This window comes from Emydura macquarii, unplaced genomic scaffold, assembly GCF_026122565.2.
Source record: "Emydura macquarii macquarii isolate MOO-44397 ecotype Brisbane River unplaced genomic scaffold, CSIRO-AGI_Emac_v2 contig_1001, whole genome shotgun sequence".
NCBI lineage: Eukaryota > Metazoa > Chordata > Testudines > Chelidae > Emydura > Emydura macquarii.
In genome coordinates this window covers 1057-18296 of record NW_027131138.1, presented here as the reverse complement: position 1 = coordinate 18296, position 17240 = coordinate 1057, and the positions used below count along the sequence as shown (strand labels likewise).

Genomic DNA, 17240 nt, shown 5'->3' with positions numbered 1-17240 from the left:
CTGAGCTAGACCTGCAGGTGGTGTACACTGCTGCATCTCCATTGACTTTACGGGAGCCTATTTACCTTCAGGTGATAACTCACCACTTCTAGTCAATGGAAAGGATGAGAGCTGTGCACCTTTGACGCTCACATCATGAGATATTACTGAGGGGAATCAGGGCCATTCCCTCTGTCCCTGTAATCCCAACCATGATCTTTGTCCTTCCCTCTACAGTCATCAGAGAATATACAGAGGAAGACAATGTCCAACCGAACCGCTGTGACCGAGTTCCTTCTCCTGGGATTCTCAGACGTTCGGGAGCTGCAGATTTTGCACTTTGTGGTGTTTCTGGTGATTTACCTGGCAGCCCTGATGGGGAACCTTCTCATTGTCACAGCCATAGCCCTTGACCGCCACCTTCACACCTCCATGTACTTCTTCCTCATGAATTTGGCCATCATAGACCTTGACTCCATCTCTGTCACCCTCCCCAAATCCATGGTCAATTCCCTCATGAACACCGGGTTGATTTCTTATCCTGGATGTATCGCCCAACTCTTTCCTTTGGCGTCTTCATTATAACTGAAATTACCTTGCTCACCATCATGGCGTATGACCGATACATCGCCATCTGCCAACCACTGCACTACGAGAGGGTGATGAACAGGGGAGCTTGTGTCCAAATGGCAGCCGGTGCCTGGATCAGTGGTATTGTCTATTCTGCATTGCACACCGGGAACACCTTCAGGTTTCCCTTCTGCCAGTCCAACGTCATCAACCAGTTCTTCTGTGAAATCCCCCAACTGCTCAAGTTCACCTGCTCTGACTTCTACCTCAGTGAAGTTGGGTTTATTGCCTTTGGTGTGTTTATAGATATAAACTGCTTTGTTTTTATAATTGTGTCATACGTTCAGCTCATCACCACAGTGCTGAGAATCCCCTCTGAGCAGGGCCGGCACAAAGCCTTCTTCACCTGCCTGCCTCATCTGACAGTGGTCTCTTTGTTACTTTTCAGTGGCTTCTTTGAATACCTGAATCCCACCTCCACTGCAGCATCAAATCTGGATCTGCTGGTGGGTGTTCTCTATGCCGTGGTGCCTACGGTGATGAATCCCATCATCTATAGCATGAGGAACAAGGAGATCAAAGCTGTATTGAAGAAACTGATTGTGTGGAGGTTATTCACCAAGAATTAAAATGTCTGTCCTTGCTCCTTGACTGTGATTTCCTTCTGAGCTTCCTTATAGATAGAATCGACTGATGACAAAATGATCTCCTTGAGATGGGTGCAGTTTGTTCTTGAAGTCGTAAAATCCGGACTAACTCCACTGACATCAAATGAGTTAGCGCTCCATGTGGTTTTTTGGGGCTAGCAGTTTGGGAGTGTGGAATTTGTTTGTTTAGATGTCAATTGTTTAAAGGTCAATTTATTTTATCATCTATTCGAGATGTAATCTCTTCATCTCTTTGATGGGGTTTTCTGTGAGACTTAAACTTTTGCTTTCCCCATTGATGAAGACTTGGAAAATAGGTTAGTGGAAGGCGCTTGGTAACTGCATTCCTGGTCAAACAATTGTTTTTATACTGTATCATTCTTGCCATGGTGGAAAGGCATTTTGGAAGAGAAAGCTATTGCAATGATGCCTACAGACAAACTGAATCATGGTAACAAGGAAAAATGTGTATGCTTCCAAATAATTGCTGTGGTGGATCTGGAGTTGCTATCTAATAATTTTCTCTAATGTTAAACTTTGTTCCTACTGTGGTAAATAAATCACACTTTGTATGGAGAAGGCCGGCCAGTCACTCAACTTACTACTGCTCACAGCTCCTGAGAGAAGAACTGCCGGTATCAAATCCTGTTGAGAAATCACCTTGGTACACAGGGTGTTGTCGGCTGAGACCCTGCTGAAGATGGGGAAAATCAGGTGATTCCAGCTTATAAGAGGGGCAGGATCATGGCTGAGACCTGAGGGGGTGAACTCGGAGAGACCCGAGAAAGGGTCAGAGATGTACCTAACCCTGTAACCAGGGCAGCTGGGATTTAGTCATTCACTGCAAAGGGTTGATTTGGAATTAGCCAATGGTCTTTCCTCCACACACGCTTCCAAATGTGTCCAGATCACAGAAACCGGCTGCTATTGCTGTTGTTATTATTATTAGTCTTATTATTAAAGCATGTTTGTGCATATTTATGTACCCTATATATACATTAGATAAAAGCAGAGTATGTGGATGGGTGGATAGATAGATAGACAGATAGATAGATAGATAATGAATAATCAAAGCCAATTTTTGTGTCACTTTTTTTGCCCATGTCTGTTGCTGTCAAGACCAATGATTTCCTTGAAAGTATTCATTATTTGGCATTATTCATCAAAGAATTTATGTGAATACTTCTTACTCAATAGCTCACTTACAAGAACTTCATGATAAGCATTGTCTATGAGCTTTGAGCTTCTTTTGACTGGTCATATTTTAACATGTTCTGTTGTTCTTGCCTTGTTGGTTACAATGGATTATTATCATTGGTTTTCTTAAAAACTAATTCAATTGGTCAAATTGTCATAGAATCATAGAAGATTAGGGTTAGAAGGCACATCAGGAGGTCATCCAGTCCAAACCCCTGCTCAAAGACCCCTGTATCAAACATGCAGGAACACTGAGATTTTCAAAATGTAGGTCTGCTCCTGTCTCAGCTGAGATAAGGACCATCTCACTTCAAGATCACAAAGAAGAATCTGCTCAAGGGTTGACACAGAACAAAAAGTTATTCCAGGCAATGGATATCTGGCAGTCAATGGTAGCTGGGCATCTTGGAAAATGAGGCCTCTTTGAAAAGGCCAGCTGAGGGCTTTAAAACTGTAAATCAAAGCACCCTGAATACAATCTGATGGATTCTTAATGGCCAGCTTGAAATGCAGAGAGCTTTGTCCAGTTGTCAGAGGACACACGTCCCCATCACACAAACACCAACATTACTAGGAACGATTTTCACCCTTGTGGTTTGTTTCTCTAGAGAGGTGCATGGGCATGAAGAAGGGAATCCCCGTCAGACATTTTTAAATCTGCAAGTCCAGATAAATTGTATCCAAGAGTTCTAAAAGAGCTGACTGAAGAGCTCACTGGACCATTATTGTTCCTTTTTAATAAGTCTTGGAACTCTGGGGAAGTTGAAGGAGACTAGAAATAAGTTAATCCTATGTCAATATTTAAAGAGGGTAAATGTGCGGACCCTGGCAGTTATAGACCAGTCAACCTGACTTCAAACCTGGGCAAGTTAGTGGAGTGGCTGCAATGGTATTTTATTAATTAAAGAATTAAAGGACATTAATATAAATAATGCAAATCATGATGGGTTTATGGAAAAAGATCCTGTCAAACTAACTTGATGTCTTTTTTGATGAGAATACCTTTTGGTTGATAAAGGTAATAATGTTGATGTAACACACTTAGACATCTGTAAGGTGTTTGACTTGATACCACATGACATTTTACAGGCACTGCTTCATGGCCGTACACTTCTAAACATTTTATTAATGACCTGGAAGAGAACATAAAATCATAACTGATAAAGTTTGCAGGTGACACAAAAACTAGGAGGAGTCATAAATAGTCAAGACGACAAGCCACTGATACAGAGTAATCTGGTCTGCTTGGTAAACTGGTCACACACAAACAATATGCGTTTTTATATGGATAAATGTAAATGTATACATCTAGCAACAAAGAACATAGGCCATACTTGTAAGATGAGGGACCATTCCGGGAAACCATGACTGTGAAAGATCGGGGTGTTATGAAGATACTCAGTTGCAGAATCTCCATCACTGAAGATTTTTAAAAGCAGGTTAGACAAACATCTGTCAGGGATGGTCTAGATAATGCTTGGTCCTTCCTTGAGTGCAGGAGACTGGACTAGATGACTTCTTGAGGCCCCTTCCAGTCCTATGATTCTTAGCCCTGGTCTACACTTACCCAGCGATTCGACAGCAGTCGACGGGAGTTACACAAGCTATGTAGAGTAGCTTGCGTAACTCCCACTGACCGCTGTGCTAGCCTTCTGTGCACCATCTTCACTGCACTGCACTGATGGGAACCGTGTTTCTGTCAACACAGCACTACACCTCTTGAGGGAGTGGGTTTACTGCATCGACTTCTGGATCAACTGAGCGGGTCTACACTGACCACTCAGTCGATCCAAATAGGTCAATCTGATGGCGGCGACTTTGCAACTGTCAGTGTAGACATATCCTAAGATTCTATGTGCTCCCAGTGATACACTGTGGTTTGTGGCCAAAGGGGTGAATGTGATCCTTGGGTGCATAAATAGGGATTCTCAAGTAGGAGTAGAGACGTTATTTTCCCTTTATATTTGGTCCTGGGGCGACCGCTGCTGGAATACTGTTCTCATGCCCAGAGTTGAAGAAAGATGTTGATAAATTGGAGAGAATTCAGAGAAGAGCCATGATGCTGATTCAAGGATTGGAGAATATGCTGTATAGTGATAGACTCAAGAAGCGCAACCGGTTTAGCTTAACAAAGACAAGATTAAGACGTGACTGTCAAGAAAGGTTTTTGTTTGGTTTTTCCTCCTAAAGCTAAGGGGAAAGAGAACAAGGAATGTTGCTAAAATAAAAGCCTTCCTTAACATGGTAAATTTCAAATGCCTTAAGGAGCCTAACTCCCATTTTCAAAAGTACCTCTATTCCTCCCTGTAGGCACCTAAATGCCTTTCAAAACCTGACCCTTAATCACTTGGGAATCTAAGGGCTTGTCTACACTTGAAACACCAAAGTGGCACAGCTGCAGTTCTGGGGGGTTCTCCCATCAGTGTAGGTAATCCATCTGCCCAAGAAAGGGTGTAAAAGTCAATGGAGAAATTTCTCTGTCAACCTTCTGTCTACATGGGACTTGGGTCAGCTTAACTATATCACTTGGGGATGCAGATTTTTCACACCCCTGAGCCACGTAGCTGGGTTGTCCTAACTTTTTAGTGTAGACCATGCCTAAGTCCCATCAAAACTCAATGAACCAAAGGCAATTTCTACATTTGGAGCGAGGGTGTGATTCCCAGTTTATGTCAGAGTGCTAGGGCAAGTACAGCTAGTGTACAAAAAATAGCAGTGGGCAAGACGAGATCACACGTATAATGTGCAAACAGAATAAAATCCAGACAAATGACTGTATATATGCTGCTTTAATAGGGCCAGTCTCACAAAGCTGAAAAAAAATTATAAGCTAAATCAGCTGGGTGGAAGAATTTATCCTAAAAATGTGAATGGTAATTGGGAATTGTTAAAGAACACTTGACTAGATGCCCAAAAAGCTAAAATCCTACAATTGAGAAATAAATTATTTTCTTTAAATGGCTTAGAGGGGAAGTGAAGGCAGCTATAACTTATTAGAATAGAATAGAAAACAAATGGAAAAAAAGGGGGAAGTTTATATTAATGAATATATTTCAGAAGCTAGGAATTGTAGAAAATAGATAAGGGAAGCAAAGAGACACAAAGAGAAATTAATGACTAGCAGAGTTAAGGACAACAAGGAGGAGATTAAGTATATTAGAAACAAACAAAAAAAATCCTAACAATGGCACTGGTCCATTACTAGATGGAATTGGTAAAATTATCAATTATAAGGCAGAAAAGGAGGATATGTTGATAAATATTTCTGTTCTGTATGGTGGTGGGGGGGACAGATGATGTAATCATATTATATGATCCTCTTTTCATTCCACTCGTATCTGAGGAGGAAATTAAAAAGCAGGTACTAAAGATGGATATTTTCAGATAAGCAGGTCAGAATAACTTGCAAACTAGAGTTTTAAAAGAGCTGGTTGAGAAGCTCACTAGTTAATAAGTACCATTAATGTTTATTTTCATTAAATCTTGGAATACCTTGGAAGACCTTTTTTGCCTCTGTCTTCACAGACAAGATCAGCTCCCAGACTACTGTACTGGGTGGCACAGAATGGGAAGGAGGCGAACATCCTGCAGTGCTGAAGAAACAGGTCCAAGACTATTTAGAAGGATTGGACGTACACAAGTCCATGGGGCCGGATGCAATGCACCCGAGGGTGCTGAGGGAATTGGCTGAGGTGATTTCAGAGCCATTGGCTATTATCTTTGAAAGCTCGTGGCAACAGGGGGAGGTCCCTGAGGACTGGAAAAAAGCATATATAGTGCCCATCTTCAAAAAAGGGAGGAAAGAGGATCCGGGGAACTACAGACCGGTCAGCCTCACTTCAATCCCTGGAAAAATCATGGAGCAGGTCCTTAAGGAATCCATTTTAAGGCACTTGGAAGAGAGGAGGGTGATCAGGAACAGTCAACACGGATTCACCAAGGGAAAGTCATGCCTGACCAACCCGATTGCTTTCTATGATGAGGTGACTGGCTCTGTGGATGTAGGGAAGGCGGTGGATGTGATATACCTTGACTTTAGCAAAGCTTTTGATACTGTCTCTCACAGTATTCTTATCAGCAAGTTAAAGAAGTATGGGTTGGATGAATGGACTATAAAATGGATAGAGAACTGGCTAGAGCATAGGGCTCAACGAGTAGTGATCAATGGCTCCATGTCTAGCTGGCAACCGGTCACAAGCGGAGTTCCCCAGGGGTCGGTCCTGGGGCCGGTTTTGTTCAACGTCTTTATTAATGATCTGGAGGATGGGGTAGATTGCACCCTCAGCAAGTTTGCGGATGACACTAAGCTGGGGGGAGAGACCTAAAGGTATGTCAGTTAGTGGCAGGCTGCTATATTCGTTTGGTCCAGACACTAGAGGGAGACATGTAACTGCACATAAGTGGTGCATATTTATCTAAGGGCACCACATCCATAAAGCTGACTGACATATAACTGATCTACCAAAGAGACGTAATGGAAATCAGCACAGTTGCAGCCTGCATGGAGATTTCAGTGGCACTCAGCTATCGGACACGTTTCTAGAGCTGAGAGAAACCTGTGCTAGAAATCTTCTCATGTTAAGTATAAGGGGGACTGGGTTAGGACACAGGGTCAAAATTCAAGCATCTGTGAATCATTGAGCGTCATCGTGACTCAAGTGAGACGCTCCGTTAACTTCACTGGACGTTTGCCCATGTAAGAATTCAGGAAGCCCCTCCATGTGCGGCACTGACTTTTCCAAGGATTTGGGGGTTGCCGTACGTGGCTGTCATGGAGAGCACGTGTTGGAGAGACTCTTTCCAGGCTGTGGTAGAATGGAACAAGAGCAATGGCTGGCCGGCAAAGAGGAGTAATCCCTATTATTGAGTGTGATACAGGGGAAAGTTAGGAAACAGGACAGCTCCCCCCAGGTCCCGCCCAGGGCCCTGTTCTTCCTGACAGCCACAGGGTACAACACGGTTGGAATTATTCATGTGTTGTCGTGGGAATATCACACCCCAGGATGGGCTGGGTGATGAAGAGGGAACAAAGATCCTCAGAATTCAGGAGGAGGAAGAGAGAGGAAACATCTGCCTTCTCTCCAGCAGGGACGCTGAGGGAGATCCTGAAATGTTGAAGAGAAGAAATAGGAAAGAGGCAACAAGGATTCCACTCCATCAAAGATATCAGAGACACAACAGGAATGAATCTGCTCCCAAAGGTGAAAGGAGGGAGATGGAGGGGAACCTATAACGATGGTGCATGAGGCTGGCTGCTCTTTGACAACGTTGGCACATCCACATCATATCATGGTGACATGGCACCGCTCTACAGCACAGTCCCTGCAAAGCAACAGCCAGGGAACCGCAATCTTATTGCGCCTCTCTTCTGCTTTGCCTGGTGACCAGTCAACTCGCTCTCACCTCTCCCAGCTCCCAGACATTCAAAGGATCCACTTGAAACCCGAGCCCTGGAGCAGAGGTAGCAGAAAACCTTGTTTTGTTCTGAAAGGCTGACTTCTTTGCCATTTGTTACTAAGGGTGGTTTAAGTTGCCTGGCAACATCCCAGTCAATTCTCTTTGGGAACTAGTCCCATGGGGTCACCAAAACATATACAGGTGACTGCAATGCTTCACATGGGGAAAGGTGCTGTGAACGTGACATTCTATGTCTGTGCAGCTGCACTGGGCAAGAATTTATATAGAGACATAAAAAATTGAAGAAGAAGAAGAAGAAGAAGGATGCCTCTCTTTTGGTGTCATTCCTCTCTTACTTACCCCAGTTTTATAGCAGCGCATCTCTGTTGACTTCCTGATTTATACTAGAGTGAGTGAAAGCCGAATTGTTTCCTGATTAGCTCTTCCAAAAGCTTAAATCATCATTTTCATCTTAACTCAGTTCCTGTTACGCACCTTTGAGTGCACGTTTCTTTGTATTGCTTTCTTTTTATTTTATTGATTTCCACCACAGCACAAATCTATTAGCAAAAACTGAAAGAAGAAGAAAAAAGGTCAAGGAAAAGAGAGGTAAAGGGTCTGGATGGGAGGAAAAAAGGTAATAAAAGGGACAGGGCAGGGGAAGGAGAATGACATCTCAGTTTCCATCCATTAGTGATTAATCAAAACCTCTTAAAAGTTTGAGTTAATCTTTCCAAATTTGTCTGAGGTCCTTCTTCTTCTAAATATGACTTGCTCTTTAGCTGCCATGTCAGCCAGGCTGCTGTGCCAAATTTCTATCCCTGGAGGCAATCTGCTTACGTCTTCCATAGTAGCTGAAAACCTTTGCTGTCACACGACTGTAGCTTGTAAACTCATGTATGTTAAAAAGCCCAAAAATGGCTGAGAACTGAACAATTGGACAACAGTAGTTAGAGGCCCTACCATCAATCAAACATCCACATGACATAAGCCCGCCTTACCTGCCCTTTGATCAACGGTCCCATGACCGTAAGCCCCTCCCTACCCGCCTCTATCACCGGAAGTCCCACACCAACCAGTCACCTGACATCTGGTCCCTCCTCGGGTTATGACTTCCTGGTCAAGATGGGCACCTGCCCGGAAGCGGGTGGTGCGACCATCTTCCGAGAACGCCCCCTGACTGCTCCCCACCAATGGGAGAGGGTTTCGCCCTGAGAGCTGGGATTGGCCCAGCAAGGGTTTTTGAATTTGTGCCAAGAGCTGGGATTGGTCCCGCAAGGGTACAGGGAGGAGCGGGGTGCCCCTACCCCCAAGCAGAGCGGGTTTAGGCCGTCCCAGAAGGGAAAGGTGCACCACTGGGGCAGCGCAGCCCCCGGAAGTTTTGGGGCCCTTAAAGCGTCTCATTTTCGAGACTGCGTGGTTCACAGCTCGTGGAAAAACGCTGAGAGGGGAACATGGACGCGTTCACCACCCCTGTGAGGCCTTCAAAATTTGTTTTGACTCCTAAGTTCTTGGCACCCAGGCATAGAAAGCGCTGCATTAGCGAGGAGGACACCCCTTGGGCCCGTCCTTAGTTCAACATGCCGGAGTCCGACAAGCCTGACGGCCTCACGCTGTCCGTGGAGGAGTCGCCGGTGGGGCAGGCCGAAGGAAGAGACGCGGTGCAGGTAAAGGAATGAGCATGATTCCAAAATCAGAATAGAAGACATAGAAACTGAAACCTCAATGTAAAAGTTAAGGCTGAAGGAAATGTCACATGCACTTTGTACCTCGGGACAACCTGGTCAGCAAGAAGATTCAGAGGAATAATGTTTTCAAGCCTTGTAAGCAACAATCTTACATAGTTAAATGAACACAAAGTAGACAAAAAAACCACACAAAATAATGCTGGACAGGAAAGCAAGGGGATGCAAAGGAACAAGACAAACGTTAAATTTGCATCTTCTCCAATATTTTTTAATCGTTATCTTTCTGAGAAATGTGAAGGTAGCTGGAAATCCCATTGATAACCTAAACGTCTCATTAGAGTTCTCATCTGTGCTAAATGAAAAGAAACATGACAACTCAACAAGAGGAAGATTCGGGAAAGTGTGGCCCCTTAGAGAAAGAGGGAGGCGACCTAGTGACGGAGGATGTGGAGAAAGCTGAGGTACTCAATGCCTTTTTTGCCTCTGTCTTCACAGACAAGATCAGCTCTCAGGCTACTGCACTGGGTGGCACAGAATGGGAAGGAGGCGAACATCCCGCAGTGCTGAAGGAACGGGTTCAAGACTATTTAGAAGGATTGGACATTCACAAGTCCATGGGGCCGGATGCAATGCACCCAAGGGTGCTGAGGGAGTTGGCTGAGGTGATTTCAGAGCCATTGGCTATTATCTTTGAAAGCTCGAGGCAACAGGGGGAGGTCCCTGAGGACTGGAAAAAAGCAAATCTAGTGCCCATCTTCAAAAAAGGGAGGAAAGAGGATCCAGGGAACTACAGACCAGTCAGCCTCACCTCAATCCCTGGAAAAATCATGGAGCAGGTCCTTAAGGAATCCATTTGAAGGCACTTGGCAGAGAGGAAGGTGATCAGGAACAGTCAACACGGATTCACCAAGGGAAAGTCATGCCTGACCAACCTGATTGCTTTCTATGATGAGGTGACTGGCTCTGTGGATGTAGGGAAGGCGGTGGACATGATATACCTTGACTTTAGCAAAGCTTTTGATACGGTCTCTCACAGTATTCTTATCAGCAAGTTAAAGAAGTATGGGTTGGATGAATGGACTATAAAATGGATAGAAAACTGGCTAGAGCATAGGGCTCAACGAGTAGTGATCAATGGCTCCATGTCTATCTGGCAACCGGTCACAAGCGGAGTTTCCCAGGGGTCGGTCCTGGGGCCGGTTTTGTTCAACATCTTTATTAATGATCTGGAGGATGGGGTAGATTGCACCCTCAGCAAGTTTGCGGATGACACTAAGCTGGGGAGAGTGGTAGATACCCTGCAAGGTAGGGATAGGATACAGAGTGACCTAAACAAACTGGAGGATTGGGCCCAAAGAAATCTAATGAGGTTCAACAAAGATAAGTGCAGAGTCCTCCACTTAGGAAGGAAGAATCCCATGCACAGCTATAGACTGGGGACCGACGAGCTGGGCAGCAGTTCTGCAGAAAAGGACCTGGGGGTAACAGTGGATAGAAAGCTGGATATGAGTCGTCAGTGTGCCCTGGTTGTCAAAAAGGCTAATAGCATATTGGGCTGCATTAGGAGGGGCATTGCCAGCAGGTCACGGGAAGTGATTATTCCCCTCTATTCGGTATTGGTGAGGCCGCATTTAGAATATTGTGTCCAGTTTTGGGTCCCCCCACTACAAAAAGGATGTGGACAAGCTGGAGAGAGTGCAGCGGAGGGCAACCAAAATGATTAGGGGGCTGGAGCACAGGACTTATGAGGAGAGGCTGAGGGAACTGGGCTTGTTTAGTCTGCAAAAGAGAAGAGTGAGGGGGGATTTGATAGCGGCCTTTAACTACCTGAAAGGGGGTTCCAGGGAGGATGGGGCTAGGCTGTTCTCGGTGGTGGCAGATGACAGAACAAGGAGCAACGGTCTCAAGTTGCAGGGTGAGAGGTCTAGGTTGGACATTAGGAAAAAGTTTTTTACTAGGAGGGTGGTGAAGCACTGGAATGGGTTACCTAGGGAGGTGGTGGAATCTCCATCCTTAGAGGTTTTTAAGCTGAGGCTTGACAAAGCCCTGGTTGGGATGATATAGCTGAGGTTAGTCCTGCTTTGAGCAGGGGGTTGGACTAGATGACCTCCTGAGGTCCCTTCCAACTCTAATATTCGATGATTCTATGATTCTATGATTCTAACTGACAACTCAATCTGTTACAACAATACTGACGTTAAGTGTTACTATGCAATTACATACACTTTGATTCTGGTCCCTGGATTAATAGGGAACGTTTTAGCTCTGTGGGTCTTTTATGGCTACATGAAAGAAACTAAAAGGGCTGTGATATTTATGATCAATCTAGCCATTGCTGATTTAGCACAAGTTTTATCCCTGCCTGTAAGGATTTTCTATTACGTGTGTAGAACATGGCCCTTTGGAGGAGGCGTCTGCATATTTTGTTTCTACTTAAGTATGTAAATATGTATGCAAGCATCTACTTCTTGGTTTCCGTCAGTGTAAGACGATTTTTGTTTCTTATGTACCCCTTCAAGTTCAATGACTGCAAACGCATATATGATGTGTACATCAGTATCGCTGGGTGGATTGTAGTCTGCATTGTCTGTTTGCCGTTTCCTCTTCTAAGATTTAACTATAGTGAGATGAATATCAGTAATAAGTGCTTTGCAGACCTCCCCATAAATTATATTAAATTTCCAACTCCATTGTGATGATGACCATAGGTGAGCTGACTGGGTTTGTAACCCCTCTGCTGATAATTCTGTATTGCTCTTGGAAGACTATCCTATCATTAAAAGAAAAGAATTCAATTTCCCATGCCTTTGGAGAGAAAAAAAAGGCTTTAAAGATGACCCTCAACTGTGCTGTGGTATTTCTGATTCGCTTTGCACCTTATCATATCAGTTTTCCTTTAGATTTCCTTGTTAAATCACATCAGATAAAAAACCCACATGCCCGAAATGTGATTTCAATATTTCATGCAGTGGCTTTGTGTCTTGCTAGTTTGAATTCCTGTGTAGACCCAGTCATATACTACTTTACTACAGATGAACTCAGAAGACGACTTTCAAGACAAGATTTGCAACACAGTATTCAGTTACACAACAGAAGTTATGTGAAAAAGCATTCCAGAACTGTGCAATAAGGTAAAGTGGTAGGATATTAACATTGCACTTTCTGAAATGATTGAAAGAACGTCAATGTTCAACATCATGTTCATGTGGCTCAGCTTATTGGGGAAAATTCTGAGGTCCTTTCTCAGGCAAACATCTATTGATTTCAATGATCATTTGACTGATTAAAAAACTACAAAGGACTTGAGGCTTTCACCTTTTTCTTGCAAAATTGTTGTGAATATTGAATTTAAACAACGTATTATGTGTATTATAAAAATAATTGATATGGTGCCCAATCCTGAACTGGCCAAGCCAGAATAAAATAGCTTTGTTTATGGGGAACTGATGAGTTTAAGGTTGGGATTTCACTTGTTGACTAGAGGTCAGGCCAGAGTACTAATTCTGCATCCAGCTATTGCTGTGTGCAGGACAGGGAGTGTAAAGGATGTGACCTGCCACTACCCTCTTGTATCAGCTTTCAGCCACATGATACGCAATGTATCAGACGAAATGTGTGTAGTAAAAACCTGTGGGGGGAAAAAAGTGTTTAAAAAAAAAAGAGGAATGTTTAAGGCAAGGGTCTGACTTACCAACACCCACCCCACAGAATTCCAAGAAGCCAGTCAGGGGCTAGAGTTATCGGGTAATAGGTCTGGGGGAGTCTCACTTACAGTAAGGATCAGGCTTGTTAGCTGTAAATAAAAGTATTGAAAAGGGGCTTTGTGCCTATCTGTGTTTCTGTAAGACGGCCTGTGTGGGCCTTATATATATATATAATATATGTTTCAAGGTGGCTGCATGTCTTTTAAATAAAAAACATTTTTGTGAGAACCCAGCTATTGTGTCTTTGTGTATTTACAGCAAAAAGCTGAAATGTGTGTAGTAGAAAAAGAAAACAAAACAAAAAACAAACAAACCAGGAATGCTTGAAACATGGGCCTGACTCACCAAACCTTTGTTTTCACCAGGGGTTAGAGTTATCAGGTAATAGGTTTGCAGGGCCTTACTTACAGTAAGTGGGGGGGGGGTGTCACTGAATGCTATGGACAGTTTAAAATAAAGCCTCAGGAATTGGTGGGTCATGACAGGTTTAAAACAGTATATTAACCACAACCAAAATTAAAATTACACACCTTTCATATTTTAAAAAGTGTTTGTTGTAATAACAACCAATGTTATTTGTAGAGTGTGTGCTGTGGTTGTGATACAACCATTTTATTTTACAAAGGTGTTACGGTTTTAGCATATTTTTATTTAAAAATTGTTGAAAGAACAATCAAACATTTAAAAGCCATGACTGTGGTACAAACACTTTTATTTTAAGGCAACCTGTGTTGGAGATAAGTTTATGGGCATCCCTATGCAAGACGGGGTGGAAGTATTATCTATTTTCCCATTACTGGCAGGCCTTTATTTTAAACAATGTTAGTGAAAAATTCATAGGTGTTAGGGTGACTGGTAATCCTTTAAGCAACAAGCAGTGAGAAGGTATAATTGTATGCATTATGTAGTTGTTAATATTCATTTTATAGGTGTTATCTAACCAAAAAAGTGTCTATGGGGTGCTGTTGGAAATGTATACATTTACATACTCTTATGGATAAAAGAATTCATAATCACAGGTGTTTGGACCACTTTGTCCAAATTACATGTAAATTCTCACAGATCTATTGACGTCAATAGAGCCAGGACAAATTAAACCAGTTGAGAATTGGCCCTTTGATTTTTCAGGAACCTGAGTGTGATACTTCCATTTATTTAGAGAAGCAAACCAGAGCATATTTAAAATGTATCCAGTGTAAACAGCTCAAAGTTCAAACACTGAGTCCTTATTATGAGTTCTTTGTAAATGAGCGATGGAGTAAGATATTGTCATAAAAATCCTTGTTAAATAATATTTAATGAGGAGAACTTATAAGAAAATCATGATCTGAACATAGACAATCATTAACAGGAAAAGAAGCACAATAATTTGCATAGAATAGTTGTTATCTAACTACCCAGCTAACATAATCCACAATCAAATAGAAATCTATCATTATGAGGTTGTGTGTTAGGACAAGGAATGGTCCCATCTGCCCGTGTCTCTATCTAATCACGTGCTTTCTCTGTCATATATGTAATGTACACAACCATGCACAAAGATGGTATCCTAATACTACTAACAGACAAACCTCTGAGACCCTTTCTCAGCTTGGAAGTGAGTAGATTGACTCGCAATGGTGTATGGAATAACAGATCAGAGTGTGTGATGGCACTTTTCCACCTGTACCCTGGCTAGAACAAAATGACCCCAGTCAAGTAACTTACACCAGTGTTTAGGTCTTTACTGAGTGCAGAGACTTTGGGCAAGAACCTCATCAGTATTAAACTGATGATTGCAGAGGGTCTAGTCTACGTGGGTGGTGATCTAGATGAGTTGGGAAATCAGACCCTTACATCTCCATCACACTCACTTTCTCCAGGGAGCTCACAGCCCAGTCTGGATGTTTTGTGTATATAGTCTATTGGCCAAATCCTAATCACTTTGAAGTAAGGGGCTAAAACACAGTGACTTCCATGGAATCCAGATTTGGTCTCATTACGACCAGTGGTGGAGTCTCTAACCTTAGAGGTTTTTAAGGCCCAGCTTGAAAAAACCCTGACTGGGATGATTTAGTTGGGGTTGATCCTGCTTTGAGCAGAGGGTAGGACTAGATGACCTCCTGAGGTCCCTTCCAACCCTCATCTTCTATGAATCCATGATTCTGTGAGTTAGAGTTTCTCTAGAAAACACTGGGAAAAGTTTCTCTTCAAAGCAGTCTTCCCACCATAGCCAGACTGACACAGCTTTACGTAGAGAATGTGGATGAAGGAAAATCTTTTCTTGGACCAGTTTCTCTAGATGAGAGAGATGAGCTTTTGAGACACAAAGCTGGTAGGGTCTGGGAAAGAAGAGATCTGTGTATCTCGAAAGCTAATCTCTCTCCTCAGCAGAAGTTGGTCCAATAAAAGATATTACCTCACCCACCTTGTCACTCAAATATCCTGGGACTGACAGAGATCCACTGCATACAGCTTTGACATAGTCATTGAGGGTTAAAATAATAAATAGACACCACCTGAGTTTCATTCTCCCTCAACACATCATCAATAACACAATAATATCCCACCAGTATAATCATTTCAGGAGGAACTTGGTCATGGAGAAACCTCTTTTGCACCTTTTATCATTGTGGGGAGAAAACCTACAGCTCTCTCAGAAAACCCCATTAAAGAGAAGACATATGGGCACCTTCAAGAGAAGTCAAATATTGAAAATCCTGTTTAACCAAACACTGACCATCTCTCCAGGCCTTCCCCCTTCCAAACCCACCTGGAACACAGATACAAAGAAAACTAACAAACAACTAAGGAAAGATAAACTAAAACTGTGACTAACGAACAAAAAACACAAAGAAGAAATGTGCTCATATCTCTGTCAGAGTTTTTATCCTTAAAATTAAGAAGAGCCACAGACCACACAAAGGATTTTGCCATGGTTAGTATGAGCAAGGTGATCAGATACTATGGTGATGGGTAGCAGTACTAGATAGATAGATAGATAGATAGATAGATAGATTCCAGTCTTAATTGCATTAACATAAACCTATAGTAATTACTTTTTTTCTTGAGTTATGTTTTCCTGGATTTTTACTCATGTTAAAACCCCATTCTTCATAAACAGATTGCACAGTATGCTCTCATGGAGGCAATAATGTTAACAGATAATTACATTTATGAAGAAACACCAAATGAAATTGCTACCGAAGGAGACATATGGACATTTTATTCTTGCTGAATAACCTCCAGCACATCCATTTACTCAATACACAGTTGATCTCATTGTTCCTCATGCTGTAGATGATGGGATTCATCATTGGTGGCAACACGGAATAGAGAACAGCCACCACAAGATCCAGACCTGTGGCTGAGATGGAGGTGGGTTTCAGGTAGGCAAAGGTAGCAGTGCAAAGGAACAAGTAGACCACAGTGAGGTGAGGCAGGCAGGTGGAGAAGGCTTTATGCCGGCCCTGCTCAGAGGCGATTCTCAGCACTGCTCTGAAGATCTGAACATACAACATAGTTATGAAAACAAAGCAGCTTAAGACTAAGCACACATTAAAGGCAATAACTCTAACTTCACTGAGGTAAGAGTCAGAGCAGGCCAGCTTGAGGAGCTGGGGGACTTCACAGAAGAACTGATCCACCGTGTTGCCTCCACAGAAGGAGATTGTGAAAGTGTTCCCGGTGTGTAGCGCAGAGTTGAGAACGCCACTGATCCAGGCACTGGCGGCCATTTGGACACAAGCTCCCCTGTTCATCACCATCTCGTAGTGCAGTGGTTGGCAGATGGTGACGTATCGGTCGTACGCCATGATGGTCAATAAGGCAAAATTTGCTGAAACAAAGAATGAGAAAAAAAAAGACTTGGGCGACACATCCGGAATAAGAAATGGACCCGGTGTTCATGAGGGAATTGACCAAGGATTTGGGGATGGTGACGAAGATGGAGCCCAGGTCTAGGATCGACAGATTCATCAAGAAGAAGTACATGGGGGTGTGAAGACGATGGTTGAAGGCTATGGCTTTGACGATGAGAAGGTTCCCCACCAAGGATGCCAGGTAAAGCACTAGAAACA

General features: G+C 43.1%; 2 pseudogenes; both read left to right on the top strand.

Annotated features, from left to right (window-relative positions):
- Nucleotides 1-243: 243 nt before the first annotated feature.
- On the top strand, nucleotides 244-1178 carry LOC137150623 (olfactory receptor 14C36-like; annotated as a pseudogene).
- Nucleotides 1179-9370: 8192 nt separating this feature from the next.
- On the top strand, nucleotides 9371-16935 carry LOC137150622 (probable G-protein coupled receptor 174; annotated as a pseudogene).
- The last annotated feature ends 305 nt before the right edge of the window (nucleotides 16936-17240 follow it).